Source organism: Marmota flaviventris, chromosome 7 (assembly GCF_047511675.1).
Source record: "Marmota flaviventris isolate mMarFla1 chromosome 7, mMarFla1.hap1, whole genome shotgun sequence".
Taxonomy (NCBI): Eukaryota; Metazoa; Chordata; class Mammalia; order Rodentia; family Sciuridae; genus Marmota; species Marmota flaviventris.
The window spans coordinates 11,125,045-11,141,703 of NC_092504.1; the positions used below are offsets into that span (position 1 = coordinate 11,125,045).

Below are 16,659 nucleotides of genomic sequence, written 5' to 3' on the forward strand. Positions count from 1 at the left end.
AAAAGGAAGTGCGCTTTGGGGGGTTTTCTAGTAAATAATGAATCTGAACTATTATTAGTATTATCATCACTGCCATTATGCACACAAACGTCACACAAGCCTCACGTGGAGAGGCTGCATCATTAAATGGCCGTGGTACTTCTAGGACTCTGCGCTCCCTGCAGCCAACAATGATGCTCTGAATGGTTTGCAGGGGCCAAAATGAGAAGCAAGAAAAACACAAGACAATGGCCCTTAGCAAAGAAAAGCAGCCAAATCTGCAGTGATGACAGCACTGTTAACTCCCCCAAGACTCACTGGGCACCTACTATGTGCCTGGCAACATGTAACCCATTTTCTGTGAATTATTTCAGTTAATCTTTACAGCAGTCCAAGGAGTTAAATCCTGTCACTGTCCTCTTTCAGACTAAGGGTTTAATGTAGGTGGTCAGGCAAATCCATGTTTGAAGGCCAAATCTCTTACTCCACAGCTGCATGAGCGACTTTTCTCATTTGGAAGCCTCGCTGCAATAAGAAGATGATAGACCTACTTCACTAAGCGGTCAGGATTCACAGGCTAGCGTATGGGAAGAGCTTAATAAATGGACACCCTCATATTAGAAGTCCTTCAAATTAGAAGTCCTGGCAGACGGTGTCTACCATCAGCTCCTAAAGACTCCTGGGCTGCCAGCTTCAGCCCTTCAGATAGATCCTGGTCCTGGCCCACTAGTAAATGTCCTAGGAAGCCAGATGTGGGCACTGTGGTGACCACACCTGCCCACCAGAGAAGGAGCAGCCCATGGCCAGCTGGAAGTCAGAGAAGGTTTCTTGGGCGCCAAGGTGCTGTGGCCATCCAGGAGTAAGGTGAGTCTCACCATCTCAACCAGTGCCACCCACGTGCTGGCCAAGAGCCCTCTTCCCTTTGCACCTTCTATGATTTCCCCCTTGCATTCGCCCCAGGCCAAGTTCTGCGTAATGAGATGCCCTTGAGCCAGCTCCTTGTTATTCTTAACAAGCTGAAGGTTATTGTTAGCTGGCTGCCAGGAGCTGCCTACTTCCTCTCCAGGCGCGGATAAGATCTCAAGTCATCCTTTGCTTTTAGTGTCTCTCTTTTCTCTCATGAAGGAACATCACTCAGAGTTGAGCGGCTGGCCCCTGAAGCTCCCCTCCTTTCTCTTTGTCTCACCCAAGTCCGTTCACTGGACCCTGGCCAGAATGAACACCCCAGAAGGATCTCTTGGCTGTTCGGACCCACCCACAGCTCAGCTGGACACTTCAGGAGAAGCAACTATGATGGAAACTTGGGACCCTAGAAAGTTCCACTTGGCATCTCTGCCCCAACAGTGACCAGCTGAGTGCCTTGGGACACATTCCTTACCCTCCTGAAGCTGTGATTTATGTAGAGGTGCAAAGGGAGTAAAAAAATCATCCAGTGGCTACTGAGGAGAGCTTCCTGGGATCCCTGCACTGATCTCATGATGAGCAAGTCCTTCTTTTGAGGAGCTACTCAAGATCTTGTCCTCATGGAGCTCACATTTGGAGGCCTCGCTGCAATAAGAAGATGATACACCTACTTCACTGAGTGGTCAGGATTCCCAAGCTAGCGTATGAACAACTCCTAGGAAAACAGAAGCAATGTCCGTGGTGGCACAGTGCCTGAGGGCAATAACATTAAATAAAGTCAGCTGTCATCTCCAATGTCCACATTATGACGATGATCACCACTGTTGTGAATGATTTCATTTATTTAGAATACAGTTGAAAATTCAGTCAAAAATCTTCAAATCAGGCATCTGTGAACACTTTAACATGGGAGCTACCTATAAAGGAGGTTAAATTCAACACAAACCTTAAGTGATCTATTTATAAAATCTGGCAAATAGATTTGAACACATTTGCTTAAACATATTCTTTGTCACCATAGATTTATTTTTTTTTCCTCTTGATCAAATAAAAACAGCATGTATTTAATTATTGGAATAATTTCAAATATGGAAGTGATTATTAATTATAATTATTAATTCATTTAGCATATATTCATTTATCAAATGCCTGCTATTTTGGGTTCACCTTAGCAACAAACTAGAGGTTGAACTTGAAGGCAAAAAAAAACTCCAAGTTCAGAAAAGAGAGTAAAGAGGCCATCACAAGATGTCAGTCAAGAGACAACGGGATGGAAAATCCAGGGTGTTATCACTTGGCTGTTGATATGTACTCCTCAATGGTTGCCTCCAGAATCCACTCAGCATTACAGACTAATTTTCTTGCTTGTGTTTTGGCACCTAATTCAAATTAGAGGAGCATTAGAATTAGAGTTTTGTTTGAGCATTGCTGATTCCAGTCTCTGGCACCATACGGGTGATATAAAGATAAATAAGATGGGATTACTGCTCAGAGGAGCTCACTGTATGGTCCACATGCTTGTACCCGGGTCTCTGTCAGGTTTAACTCGTGTACAAAAGTCTGGCTTCCCCTACCAGTTTGCAAACCCTAGAAAAGGAGAGCTTGGCTTTCTCACATGGATTAGGGCCCCCAATAAATAGTTTTCATCTTCCTTGCTGGAGATTAACACAAATAGAGAAATGAAGTAAAGGACATGCTGATATCTGTGTTGCAGTAGACAAGCAAAGACTCTTTATTTGGAGCTTTCTGTGCAAGGGAGTTGGCCACTGAGACTCAAAGATGACAGAGGGGAGGGGAAAATGTCATGGAAAAAAAGGGAGGCTTCCACCATGCCCTGGTTGGAAGCTGTCGATGTGGGGAAGCTGGAGGTGGCAAACCAGAAGTGGGGCCTCTTGGGTGACTGGTGAGGGGTACATATTTGGTTTTCTCCAGTTGAACTTGAGTTGGAAATGGGGATAAAAATTAGAGAAATGGTCAGTTGACAATCAATTCCTGGCTATTTGGGATGAATTGTTCTAGAAGTTATTGCTTGGTTTCCTGGATTGTTATTGGAGGTGGCAATCTGATGTTCTGCAAGTCTAACTTACAGCAGGCTGGCCTTCTGAGTTTATTATTAAAATAAGGGCTTGACTTGCTGGAAAAATGATGGGTCAGAGTTCTGTTTTGATATGTCTGACTGTCATCCATTTTTATATTAAATCCATCAATATGGGAAAAAAAAAAACACCAAATATTTCTCCTGAAAGTGAGCAAACTGAAGTTAGCATAGTTGAGGGGTGCTGTTCCTCATGGTCTGCCTTCCTGGCTTTCCTGCACGGTGCTTTCTCTGCCCCTATTTTCTGTGGCTGTGCAGCAGGGAGGTGGGAGTAGCAATGCCCGCTTTCTGCCCACACTCCAGGGCCGACATCCCTGATTCTGTGGCCATCACCTCTGAAGGCAATTCGGGTCTCCCTTAGCCTTTGTATTCCAAGGTTCTGGGATGACCTAACATTTTAAAAACAGCACCAGTTCTCTAGTGTTTCTTAAACAATCTTAAGACACTCATGACAGGTTTTATTAGTAAAAACAAAAATTGGATCCCTTGACAGTCACATCACCAGTCCTCAACGTGTTGGGGAATTGAAGATAGCTCCACCCACGTCCTTTCCCCCAAATCCACCATGCACAGATAGGCCTGTAATGCACTCAATTCTTCTTGGAATTTCTATAACAAGTCATCAGAGAGTTCTCTCTGCACTCTGAAAACATCACGGAAAAGTCTTGACAACTACATAAAATCCTATTTCAGAACTTTGAGTGCACAAGTATTCTCTCAGCCATAGGTTCAACTGGGTTTCCCTGCAGAACACTCCATTAACACCCTGCACTTCTCCTCCAGAGCACTCTCCAAAGATTATCCAATTGATCAAATGACCTTCCCCATCTTGCATATGATATAAATAAGAAGCAGTTTCAGTTTTCTCCCATCCATTGTTCTAATCAAATTCTGTTAGATCTCTCTGCCCTACCCTTCTATGACATCTCAGGCAAATTCTTTTGCTTTCTGGTAACTCTCACTTAGACCAATTTCATTGGTCTATTGTGACTCATTTTCAGATATTAAAAAGACAAATCTAAATCAAAACTCCTATTGAGTATCTAACACAAACGTTTCATCTTTGCTTAAAAAGACCTCAAGGGCCAAGGAAGCTATATGGTGTCAATCACTCTATTATTATCCAGGATGACAAAAATTTCTAGTTTTTATAGAAATAGTTATGGGCTAAGTGATACAATGTCTGGAATTTCCTTGAAAATATACAAGATGCAAGTGTAAGGAGACAACGGGACTAACATATTCAGGGTGTCAATGGAATAGGGTCGTGCTTGGGAAACCACTGAAGCTGGTAACCGGGCTCGTGGGAACTCATCTATTTATGTCTGTTTCTCTCTGTGTTTGAAATTTCCTGTGATTTGTTGAAGTTTCTTGTGTTCTAAGATATGAAAAGTGATATTTTGGACAAGGATCAAGTATTATGATCTGGGATGACGTTAATTCTCAATTATTCACAATAATGGATGTCTATGGATATTAGAAACTCTGAAGTGTCTTCCACGTGTGAAGCTAGGAATCAGGTTGGATGGGAGGTTGTGCTGAATGGAGGAGAGAGTCTTGGGCATCATGCAGGGACCTGAGTTCCAGTTCTGGCTTAGCAGGTAAATACAACATGAGGCAAGCCACTTCTCACCATCTGTGAACTGGGAAGAGCAGGCAGAGGTCTTGAAAGGCCCTTCCTTCCTTAATGTCTGGATTCAGAGAGGGCTCCTGTCTTCCTTCCTCAAGGATGCAAGACCAGGACTCAGGATGGCACCTGGCACACAGTATGGGGACGTTTGCACATTCGGTGAGTGGGTTCACTGCCCCATTCTTACTAGACAAACTCCTTTCCACATGAGAACCTGCCTGTTTCCCTACAATGAAAGCAGGTTCAGAAGCCAAATCAATTCTGTTTAGCTGGCTGAAGTCACCCTGGAAGGCCAGGAGGGTGACAGCAGGCACTACCTGTGCTTATACCTTCCTCATTATTATAAATCAGCACTAAGGGAAAGGCACAGTCTAAACCATAAAACCCACTCGCAGTCCTTCAAGGGCTCTTACCCCCACCCCCAAGTCAAGACCAGAACCTTCTGGGTCCAGCAGAGCCGACCGGGTGCAGACACACTCTCCCTCCAGGCTCTTGTTCTTTGCTCCTTCCCAGAGGCCGCCACTCCACACCTCCTCTTCCACCTCAGGGCCTTTGCACAGGCATTCTCTCAACCTGGAGGCATCTTTCTGCTTCTTGGCCTGATCAATGCCACTCCTGTTTGATATTTTAGGTCAGATGTCATTTCTTTAAGCAAGTGTTCTCTTAGCTATAGGTTCAACTGGGTTTCCCTGCTGAACACTCTGTAACGCCCTGCACTTCTCCTTCACAGCACTCTTCAAAGATTCTCCAGTGATCAAATGATCTTCTCCATACTTCAAATGATATAAATAAAAAGCAGTTTCATTTTTCTCCCATCAGTTGTCCTAGTCAAACTCTGTTAGATCTCTCTGCCCTGCCCTGCCCTGCCCTTCCGAGACATCTCAGGCAAATTCTTTAGTTTTCTGGTAACTCTCAGTTACAAGGACAATTTTCAGATATTAAAAAGACAAATCTAAATCAAAACTCCTATTGCACATCTAATACAAAAGCCGCCCCCCCTCTGTGGCTGCAGCCTGGATGTGCGCTTCTCTTTCACTCCCCCCTCGCCTCCTGCCCTCCTCCCACTCCTACCTTTGGCAACTCAGATCAGAGCGCAGGAGAATTAGAAAAAAGTGATCAGATTCCTCACTAAATGCCACCTGCATGGTCCTCCCCTGGCTGCCCAGGTACTGAACTGCTGGCTCTCTCAGGATGTGCCTCTTCACAGGGCACCAGAGGCTTCCTAGGTGGCCCCCACGTGGCACACTTCCCTGATGTGAGTGGCAGACTGTTTGATTGATAGCCTGGTTGGCCCCACAAGCAACTTCTGTGCTCAGTGACGTACTCAGTGGCCTCCTCTCCCAGGGAGGACTCCATCTGGATGGACCATTCCCAGCCTCCTTCCTCAGAACCATCTGCCTCCTGGGAAACTTGGCTCTCCGACAGCTACCCCTGCCCTGCTCTCTCCTCCAGTCACCTCTGCCTTCACAACACTTGAGTTGGCATGACCACAGAAGAGGTTGGGGGTAGGTTCAAGCACCCCAGCACTTCTCCATCACATTGCGCTGGATCCTGCGACAGCCAGAGGCTCTCAAGGCCCTCAGCTTCACAGTGCAGCTAGTCCCACACTGCAAGGCAAGGTAGATAAACAGTTCTCTTCTTGCAGGCACCCCCAATCTTTTCAGTGACTTCCCTTGCAGTCCCTGTCACTTGGGAAGTAAAGGAGAAACACTTCAACACTCCTTCATCAGCCAACAACTCTCTGCTAATCCTTTTTTGAATTTCTAGTTGTTGTTTTTTTTTTTTTTAATGTGGTTTAAAAATGGATGGTGGTCGCCAGGTGCAGTGGCACATGCCTGTAATCCCAGCTGCTCAGGAGGCTGAGGCAGGATGATCGTGAGCTCAAAGCCAGGCTCAGCAACTTAGCAAGACCCTAAGCAATTCAGTGAGATCCTGTCAATAATAACAAATAAAAAGGGGCTGGGGATGTGGATCAGTGATCAAGCACCCCTAGGTTCAATCCCTGGTACAAAAAAAAAAAAAAGTGGATAATGTTCAATGTCAAATGCAGTTGATTTTTCACTAGTTCTAAGCAGATGGGTGGCACTGATTGCTCATTTTTCTCTGCTTTGGTTCCTCAATTGAAATTCCAAGATGATGGGAATTCCCAGTTAATATCCTGTCAAACATGGCTCTGAGATTATTTGATGAATGCCTGTCTTACCCTCTAGATTTTATTTCTACAAGGGCTCTCTCTTTGCTCTAAGACCAAGCATTCAACCTCTGGCATTTAGCAGCAACCCAATCAATGTATGACAAATCAATGAATAAAATAACAGAATGACAGACAAAGAAGACTAGATTCATATCCATGAAACTCCTTGGTTGGGAAAGACTAACAAGCAGGACACCATTAAAACCAGAGTAGGGGGCTGGGGATGTGGCTCAAGCGGTAACGCGCTCGCCTGGCATTCGCGAGCCGCTGGGTTCAATCCTCAGCATCACATACAAATAAAATAAAGATGTTGTGTCCACCAAAAACTGAAAAATAAATATTAAAACATTCTCTCTCTCTCTCTCTTGCTCTCGCTCTCGCTCTTAAAAAAAAAAAAAAAAAAAACAGAGTAGATGGGACACAGATTCCCCCAAAGCCTGGATGCCCATCAGAATCACCCACTGGGCTTTTAAGAGATGTAAATGCCTAGACTTACTCCGCTGCTGTGAAAATTCAGTAGATCTAGTTAAGAACCAGTGAGCCAGAGTGCATAGGAGAGGTCAAGATAACACTGAGGAGGACTTAAGGGAAGCCTCGTACCTGCTCAAGAGTAGCAAGGACACTTCCTGGAGGAAATGATACAAAAGGAATATAAATATAAACAGATGGAGAAAGGGGTGTGGGGTGCACATGCTCAGCAAGGACTTGAAGCCCAGGAGAAGATACAGGCGAGGCTCTGAGACTAGAAAGAAGAGCTTCGATTCCTAAGAGAATCCAATGAACCTCCTGAGGGGGAGAGAGTGGCAGCCCAACTGGTGGCAGGTTGTCTCCATGCAGGAAGTTGGAAAGTCACCAACACCCTAGGGAGGAGATAAATATAGAACCCGCTCGGAAGCCTGAAGTACTCATCCGTGAAAGGAGGGTAGAAAATCACACACCTCCACAGGTCGTGGTGAGGATTAAAGAAAGTAATGGTTGTGACATCTTGGCACATTGTATGTGCTTATTATAGATCAGCTAGAATCATCTTTATAAAATAATATCGTGCTTTTCAAAGTGGCGTGTGTGTGTGTGTGTGTGTGAGAGAGAGAGAGAGAGAGAGAGAGAGAGAGAAAGAGATCAGTAATTTACTGGCCCAACTAAGACCAGTTAGCAAGGGCCAGTTCTGCACATAGCTTCCCATCTTTGCATTCATTAGATGTCAGGCTGGTAACTTGAGGCTGGAAACTTGAAAGTGACCATAGTGTAGTATTTATACCAAAGACATTGCAAAATCTCCCCCCTCTTCTCTCTCTTCTCTCTTCTCTCTCTCTCTCTCTCTCTCTCTCTCTCTCTCTCTCTCTTTCTCTCTTGCTGGTTTCACTGCACACTTGTTAGATGCTCTGGGAATGTTGACTGCATCAAAATGACTTAAACTAGATTCAGTTGAAAAGTCAGTAAAGTTATAGGAAAACTATAATCTAAGAATCTAAGTCGGGTCCACCAAACTTAGATCCCAAACTCAAAAGGAAAACCTTCTCAAGAAAGAGAAAATGAGACCTTGACTTTGGGGCCAGTGGCAGGGGAGAACAGAGTCTGACCCCAAGCCCATGTTTCTGGACATGCTGCCCTATCCACGCTTCTCACCTCCACTTCTAGAGTGAGTGTGAGAATAACCGAGTGATGTGAACACTGACAAGTTCAACCCACAGCCGAATGCTCTGAATGAACCAGTCCAGAGGTTCATTCTCTCTGGAAAGAAAAGTCCATTTGGGAAGACATACATTATATTAGGTTAGCTAAGCTGAAAAATAATTTTCATCTCAAGGAAAATATCAAGTACTGCAGAACAAAATACTGCGATACTTTAACAACACAAGAAATCTTATCACCAGAAGTGTGTTGACATGTATGTAGAATAGTGAGTAAGGATGCTGGGAAGGGTGGGGCAGGGGAAGGTGATAAAGGAAAATCGGATTTGGTCAGCGTGTGTGGTATCAAGAGTCACAGCAAACCCCGCTGGTATGCACAATTCATACATGTTAACAAAAATAACTTTAAAATGTGGTAAGCAACATGAGGGGGAAATTGTGGATGTTGTGAATAACACATAAAAGCAAATGCGAACCCATCAGTTGCATCAACACTTAGCCAAGCAAAGGTAGCAAGATTGGGCACATCTGCCTTCTGTTGGTCAATAATCATCTGGGGTCCTGGACAGATGTTGTGCTATCCTAGAGATAAAATGAGGAAAGCCCATTAAAGTCATCAATTATGAACAAATAAATAAATAAGCTGGGCCATCTGAGATCAAGCTTGTCTGTAGCTGACATTTGTCACCAGAACTTTTGTTAGAGAAATTTAAGCACTATTAGGAGGCTCAGAATAAGTAAGGGTCACCATTTTATTTTGAGGATGAGACTAACCAACCAGGGACTCTGCAAGATGAAGATTCTAAGTTAGAAAAAAATGCATATATGACTGGCTCTTATGCTCAAGATACTGTTTTACCTGCCATGATGGCATTCAGATTCTGAGAGCCAATAAATTCAAAAAGACCATTTCCTCTAGATTGGAGGGTGAATACCTAGGGCAGGATAAAGCTGATGGGAACAGAGAGCCCATTAAAATTCTTGTTCAAATTTGTGATCAGTGTTCACTTCCCTTACTCTGAACATTTCTTTCCTTTGGAGATCTCACTGCTGGAGAAGAATGAGTGAGAAAGCAAGATAAAAATGAGGCTTTTTTCAGCCACTTAATTTCCTTAAATGACATCATGAATTATAAATTGCCGTTGCCAAGGCAATATAAGAAATACATATCAGAAGGAAACAAAGAAATTGATTGCACCAAAGATGACTAGTCTTAGGCTTTGGAGAATCATTTTGCCTTTTGAGTTGTTATGATCAATTCTCGGTAGGAACAAAGACATATTAGTCATCTAAAAATACTCAATCATTGTCTCCATTCAGCAAAGAACAAAGAAAACATCATGCCGCGCTCAACCCTCTTTCTTTCTGCAGCACATAGAATTGAAGGGCCATTTTCCTGCCACATTTATCAAGATTAGGGACAGTGCTCCCTATTATTCCATGAAACCCCATCCTATGTCCAGAATCTAAAGATTCCCCCTCGAACACTCTCGAATAGGAAATGACTTCTTTTTCTCTAAGTTAAAAAAATAATTTCCAGGCGGTGAGTAATTTTTTTCCTGAACCATCCACTCAACGGAAAACAAATGAAAAGGGAAAAATGAAGTAAACAGATCTGAAAAAGAGGCCACTACACCCAGAGATGGAGAAGGAAGCCTGCAAACTTACCAGTCATGGGGAGCAGGAACTCGGGGTTTGTCCCAAATAAAACCATAATTTTAACTGGTCCTTCAGTTGAGCCTGGCTGGATGAATGACTTCCAGGGCCTTTGGCTCTTTGGGACTAAGCGGGAAGGTTATTTTTAGCACAACTATTTGGAAATCTTTGAGAACTTGGACCTGTTATTCTGTCTGGTACCAAAGCAAGCTTTTCACCGAGCTCCCATGAAAGATCCTCGGTCTCAGTGTTCTGAGCACCCTGCAGCCGCTCACCAGCCAAGAGCACGGTATGGTGTTTATTCTTTTATAGGATTTTGGTGAATGTGGGTACAATGGCCTTTTTCATAGTGATAGCTTTTTAGTTCATTAAACAGGTGGTTTTGTAAGGAGAATCCAGGAAGCTGAAGTTCTGGGTCCAGATCTCTGGTCAGCGGCTCGCTTCATGACCACAGACGGTGGTCTCTAGACCTTGGTTGCCTGTCCAACCTGCCCCCGAATGTCTCTGGGAGGATGGGATGATCTTAGCCTTGCTCTGCAGACCATCAACTGTTTGCAGGTGTCAGAGTGTTTTACTGCTGTGCCGTCAGAGCACTTATCAGGAGATAGCCAAAACTTGATAAATCATGAACTGTTGATGAGAAAGGCTGACAGATGTGTATGTTCTTCATACAGCCCTGTGGAGCCTCTCCCGTGGGCCTTGCTCAGTCTTATCTGTCAGTGATACGGAGCTTACATTTTGCTGGGAAAATGAGCAGGAAATGGTCATAACGCAAAGGCAATTGTGTGGCCCTGGGGGACCCGAGTAGTGCCAGGAGGAGGAGGGAGCTCATTCAAACGGGAAAGGCAGTTCTGCGAGGAAACTTGCAGCCCCAAAGAAGCTGAGGGGTCGCAATACAGAAGGAAAGGAGGCATAAACAGCCGAGGTTCCCAGCATCGTCCCCAGCTCATGCTCCTGTCAGGCAGGCAGAGAAGGCCAGGCCTGATCTCGTGAAATCTCTGGGTCAGAGGCCAAGGAGACATCCTGTTTCGGCCCTCCTCGGTGGCCTACCTCTTCCTCTGACTTCCACGCAAAGCACATTTCCGCTTGAATTCATAATTAAGTCCGGACCTTTGTCTTGCAGTAATCTGTTATAGTCTCCTTCACATGATGGAGAAGAAAGTTCATGTTTGGAGACAAAAGAACTGAGTTCAAATCCTGGCTGTGCCATTTTATGACCTTAAATAGGACCACAGAGCATTGTAAATGTTTGTCTCTGTGAATGTGGCTGGCCTGGGATCATCATGTGAGAAGAATCCTGTGGTGTGGGTCATTTTGCGTAGCTTATTTCACATAGCGCGATGTCTCCAGGTCCATCCATGTTGTTGCATGTATTGAAATTCCCTTCCTTTGTAAGGCTGAATAATATTCCATTCTGTGAATACATCATGCTGTGTCAATCAGTGGACACTGGGTTGCTCCTACCTTTGGGCTATTGTGAAGAGTGCTATTGTGGATGTGGGTGTGCAAATATCTGTTTGAGTCCTTGCTTTTACTTCTTTTGGATATATGTACACATACATATCCAGAAGAGAAATTCTGGACATTTGGTAATCCTATACTTAATTTTGTTGGGGATTCACTGCACTGTTTTTCACCAAAGTAGCACCATTTTACATTCCCATAAACAGCATCTTTTATTTTTAGAAGAAAAAAGTCATGGGCTATTTATAAAGGGATTCCAATCTCTGAACACACTTTCTGGGAGTTCAATTTTTGCATTGATTTAATCAGTATTTTTTTCTTCAAGAGTTTTTCATGGCTAGTTTAGCAGAACAAAAGATTCTATTACTTACAAAAGTTTACAAAACATGATATGCTATATCCCTGTCTTAAAAATTCAGAACACCCATTAACATGAAAGCTCTGGTATGTATACATGTATGTGTGTTTCAAATATGTGTTTTAAAGTTTTAAAAACTTGTTACTTTATTATCCCTACAGAAAAATCGGACAGAGAGTCATTTACAATTAGCTTCCAGGACAGATCTGTTCTAGATTAGCATTATTTCCAGAACTTCGATTTTCTAACTCCAAAGGAGCATGAAAGTGGAAATATTGTACTTTAACTATGTAGCACATATTCTGCATAAATTTGCATAATTCAATTGAACGCTTTAAAGCTTACTGTATGAGAAGTGATTGCTCATGGGTATAGCTTTTTCTGCGGATTTTGAAAATATTCTAAAGTTGGATTATGGTGTGCATTGATCGTATATGTCAGTTAATTTTACATTGTGCAAATTATCTCTCTGTAAAGCTGTTAAAGTTATTATAATGCTTATAAAGCTGTGACACACATGGTTCCTTTCCAGCCAAAATAATCAAGTTGACTGCAGAGCAGTGGACGTTCCATGAAGGATAGATTGTTCCAGACAAGGTGTTGGAAACATAAACCTGGATCCCTACCTCTGAGTTTTTAATCAAAAAATTCTAACAAATAAAATTTTTTGAAGGTGACAAAATGAAACAAGAAGGCTGGGGTTGTAGCACAGTGAAAGAGTGCTCACCTAGCACGTGTGAGGCACTGGGTCTAATTCTCAGCACCACATACAAATAAATAGAATAAAGGTCCACAAACAACTAAAAAAAAAAATTTTAAATGAGACGAGCATTGAAAGAAAAGTATATTTTGCTTGTTTTCTGCAGTACTGGGGACTGAACCCGGGGCTTCATACATGCTAGGCAAGTGCTCTACAATAGGAGTTATACCCCCAACCCTAGAGAAAGAGAAAGACTCTTTTAGTACCTTAGAGTGGGGGAAGCTTTCTAAACACAATAAATTTGACTTCAAAAAATGTTTTTACAATAAAAATGGTTTTTTTAATTACATGAAAAAAGTGAAAAGACAAACTGGGAAAAATTTTTTGCTGTGTGTCACGAACCATGTACAGATAGATAAATATAAATATTCAGTGCACTGTTGTTTAGAATAACAGAAGAATGCAAATATTCTACCTGTCCATCAACTACTTAAATATAACATATGATGGATATTCTATGGACACCTAAATAACAGGGACTAAGGTAGCTCTGTCAACCTCAGTACAGATACACACAGTTGGCCTTGCACATCCACAATTTCCACATCTATGGATTCAATTAATCACAGATCAGAAATATTTTAGAAAACTGTGTACTGAACCCATATATACTTTTTTCTTATTATTCTCTAGGCAATACAGTAACAACTACTCACATAATATTTACATTGTGTTAAGTATTATAGGTAATCCAGAGACCACTTAAGTACACAGGAGGATGTGCATGGGTCATAGGTAAATATGCCAACATTTTATATCAGAGACTTGAACATCTTGTACTGTGGTATACATGGGGGCTGGACAGTCATGGACTCAATCCCCCATGGACACCAAGGGATGATTCTGCATACCTATAAAGAAGCTCAGCAAAAAGGCCAAGTGCAGAACATGGTACAGAGGATGCCAACACGGGGAAGGAGAAGACACAAGAAACTGACAACAGTCACCACCTTCAGGGAGGAAACTGTTGAGAAGACAGAAAAATAAGAAGAGATTTACTTGTCATTTCATACCCTTTTTCTTTTGAATTTTAGAGCGCCTATATTATAAATACAAAAAAAGAGCTTTTTGTATATTTTTAAACACCATAGACTTAAAGGCAAAACAACTCAAGTCCTTTATTCCTCAAATACTGTGAAAGGGACACATAGACCCCAGAAAGCCTTCTGGAAATCTTCTTTTCTCTCTTTCTCTTATAATATTTCATACTCCGTAATTCCTCACTACTTTTTATTCAACAAAACTCACACCATCCCCACAAAAAGTCTTCACTTCCTCCGGCTGGGGTTTATTGTACTAAGCACTGTTCTAGGGTAGACATATTAATGACTAAGACAGAGAGCTCTGCCCTCGGGGAGCTTCCATTCCCTCAGACAGAATGTGCAGTGTAAAATAAAGACAGGAGTCCTCGATGGTGAGCACAATGGAGACAGGAAAAGTAGAGCAGAAAGAGGGAGGCTGGGGTGGGGGGCAGATTGCATCGTGAATAAGGTGCAAACCGTTGGGCTCCATGAAAAGGTGGCATTTGAGCAAGACTTGCAGAAGGAGGGGAGGGAGGGAGCCGTGTATGGACATCTTGGTGAAGAGGGCTTTACACAGAGGGAAGAAACATGTGAAGGCCTGAGGCAGAGGCACCCGTGTCCTTGGGAACCCCAGGTTATCCACTGTGACTGGAACTGGAGAGTGAGCAGAGTAGAAATCAGGGGAGTTAGGGGGCCTCACCCACCGTGGTACAGGGACACGAAGCTGTTGGCTCCTAAGTGAAGTGGACAGCCATCGCGGGAGAGGCCACTGTGGCTTTCCATCATGACCCACACCCCTTTTCCTTCTGCGTGAACGGAGTCCCAAGAATGGACTGACACTCATCATCAGGCCATCGTTGCCCGTCAGGCCCCACAACACATTGTGCTTCTGCGTCAGATAAGGATCGTTAGTGGATGATCATCGGGAGAGACTTTCAGAACGTCCTAATGGGGACGTGCTTTTAGACTGGTGCCGACAGTTTACCAGGGCATTTCTCAAAGAAAAGCAACCCATTGGTGCAAGGTTCATTTCAGTTGCTCTTATTTATCCCTCTTTGAGCACCTGTTGCCTGGCTATTGGTGATGGTCAATATTCTTTCCTGCAAGCACATCTTTTAGGTTTCTGCTTCCTCTGTCCATCATCAACTAGATGTTACTGAGATTTTCTTCCAGATACCCGGCCCCTGCACTCCACAACTGTTGGCCTTGTTGTATTCTCTATCACTGCCCAGGGCACCTTCCTCCAGATCATTCCCAGTCTTTCTTCAAACCACTTTCTGGCCTATAGCCTATACCTTCTGTTCCAGGTGACCTCAGATGTTCTCCACCTTCACATTCCTTCTCAGAGCCTCCCCATTATCAGTTGTTTACAAGAGAGAGGAACAGGCAACTTAGTCGATGCATCTGGTTTTGACTGCAGCAAGGATTGTGTCTAGAACGTTCTCACAATTTTCCTTCATCTGCAGCTTGCTTGGAAGTGCTGGTGTCTTTATCAGAACCCTGGGGCTGTCAGAAACAACCTTAAAACCATTTGAGCCATAGGATAGTGCTTGCCATGATGTGGATATGGTTTAGGTGTATGCCTCCAGGGTCCGTGTGTTGGAAGCTATGTCCTGAATGGTGGTGGGACTTTTAAGGGGAGGGGCTCAGTGCACAGTCACAAGACAGGCCACTCCCTGTTACTCTGGCTTCCTGTCTTGCCAACTGATCTCTCCCTTTCACTTGCATTCCCACCACGATACCACCTTTTCTTGAAGTGATGCAGCTGAGAGGGTCCTCGCCAGAACCGGCACTATGCATTTTGGATATCCAGCCTCCATAACTATGGGTTAAATAAACCTCTTTTCTTTGTAAGTACCCAATCTTGGGTATTTCATTATAGTAGCAAAAAATCAGATTAAGACAGTGTGGTATGTCAAGCCTAGCAGACAGAACATGGCAAAGACATTCTCTCTAATTTGGGAGGGAAGAAAGACGGCTGATAACACTGAGATTTGGTCAAGAATATGGAGTCTCTATTTGGATAAGTGACTTCGGCTTTTCAGTAATAAGATTTCTAGGAATAAGTCTTAATTAAAAATCTCAGGAGCATACTGTGTTTTCCTCAGTTTGTCATTCCTATGCTCTGGCAAATTTCTGAGTCTAGCCTTTGGATATTGCAATTACCCCCAAGTACCAAAAAAGTGGTATTGTGTATATGGTTAAATTCTCTGAGGTGGCTGTCTAAAAATAACAAGCTGGGCACGGTGGCACACACCTGTAATTCCAGCAGCTTGGGAGACTGAGGCAGGAGGATCACAAATTCAAAGCCAGCCTCAGCAACTTTGCAAGGCCCTAGGCAACTTAGGGAGACCCTGTCTCAAAAAATAAAAAGGACTAAGGATATGGCTCAGTGGTTAAGCATCCCTGGGTTCAACATCTGGTACAAAAAAAGAAAAAAGAAACTATGTAATTGCTTATCCCAGGTTTCATGATTATTTCCTTTGGGAGAGTATAGTCCAGATCAAGCACTGTACAGATTTCCTGCTAAAACCCAAGTCCAGAGAGACCATCAGAGAACAGGAAGGGGATCAAGAGGAGGGTGAAGGGAAAATAGAAAACCCCCCATCAGTTGGGGGATGGATAGGATCATAGTACATGTTATCTGCCTGTACAAGTATGCCACTAGGAAACCCATTCTTTTGTATAATCAGAAGTACAAAAAAAATCATGTTCAACCATCCACATACTCCCCATTTACACAAAACCAGAACCACCTCTCAAGAAACTGCTTATCCTGAGGATCATTTGGCCTAAAACTTCAGGTCTCCACAGCCTGCACCGCCCCTCCCCAACCCTCAGCCTGTGTGCCAGGGTCCATGCTAATAAGTGCTCCGTTCTCAGGCCTTGTGGAGGGAAACCCACGTCCTACCAGACTAGAGCCAAAGAGACCTGCGCCCGCTTCACTCAGAGCATGTGGCGCGTGCG

At 43.5% G+C, this 16,659-nt stretch overlaps 1 protein-coding gene across 3 annotated transcripts in view; it reads left to right on the forward strand.

Annotated features, from left to right (window-relative positions):
• Positions 1 to 16,659, forward strand: part of C1qtnf7 (C1q and TNF related 7) — a 97,762-nt gene that overhangs the window by 72,566 nt on the left and 8,537 nt on the right. Inside the window, exon 1 of one of the 3 annotated variants that reach the window (XM_027945508.2) lies at positions 10,294 to 10,377. The exons of the other annotated variants lie outside the window; for them this stretch is intronic. The gene's annotated coding sequence lies outside the window, so the exon portion shown is untranslated. Of the gene's footprint in view, positions 1 to 10,293; positions 10,378 to 16,659 lie in introns of those variants that run through there. 3 annotated transcript variants of the gene reach the window in all.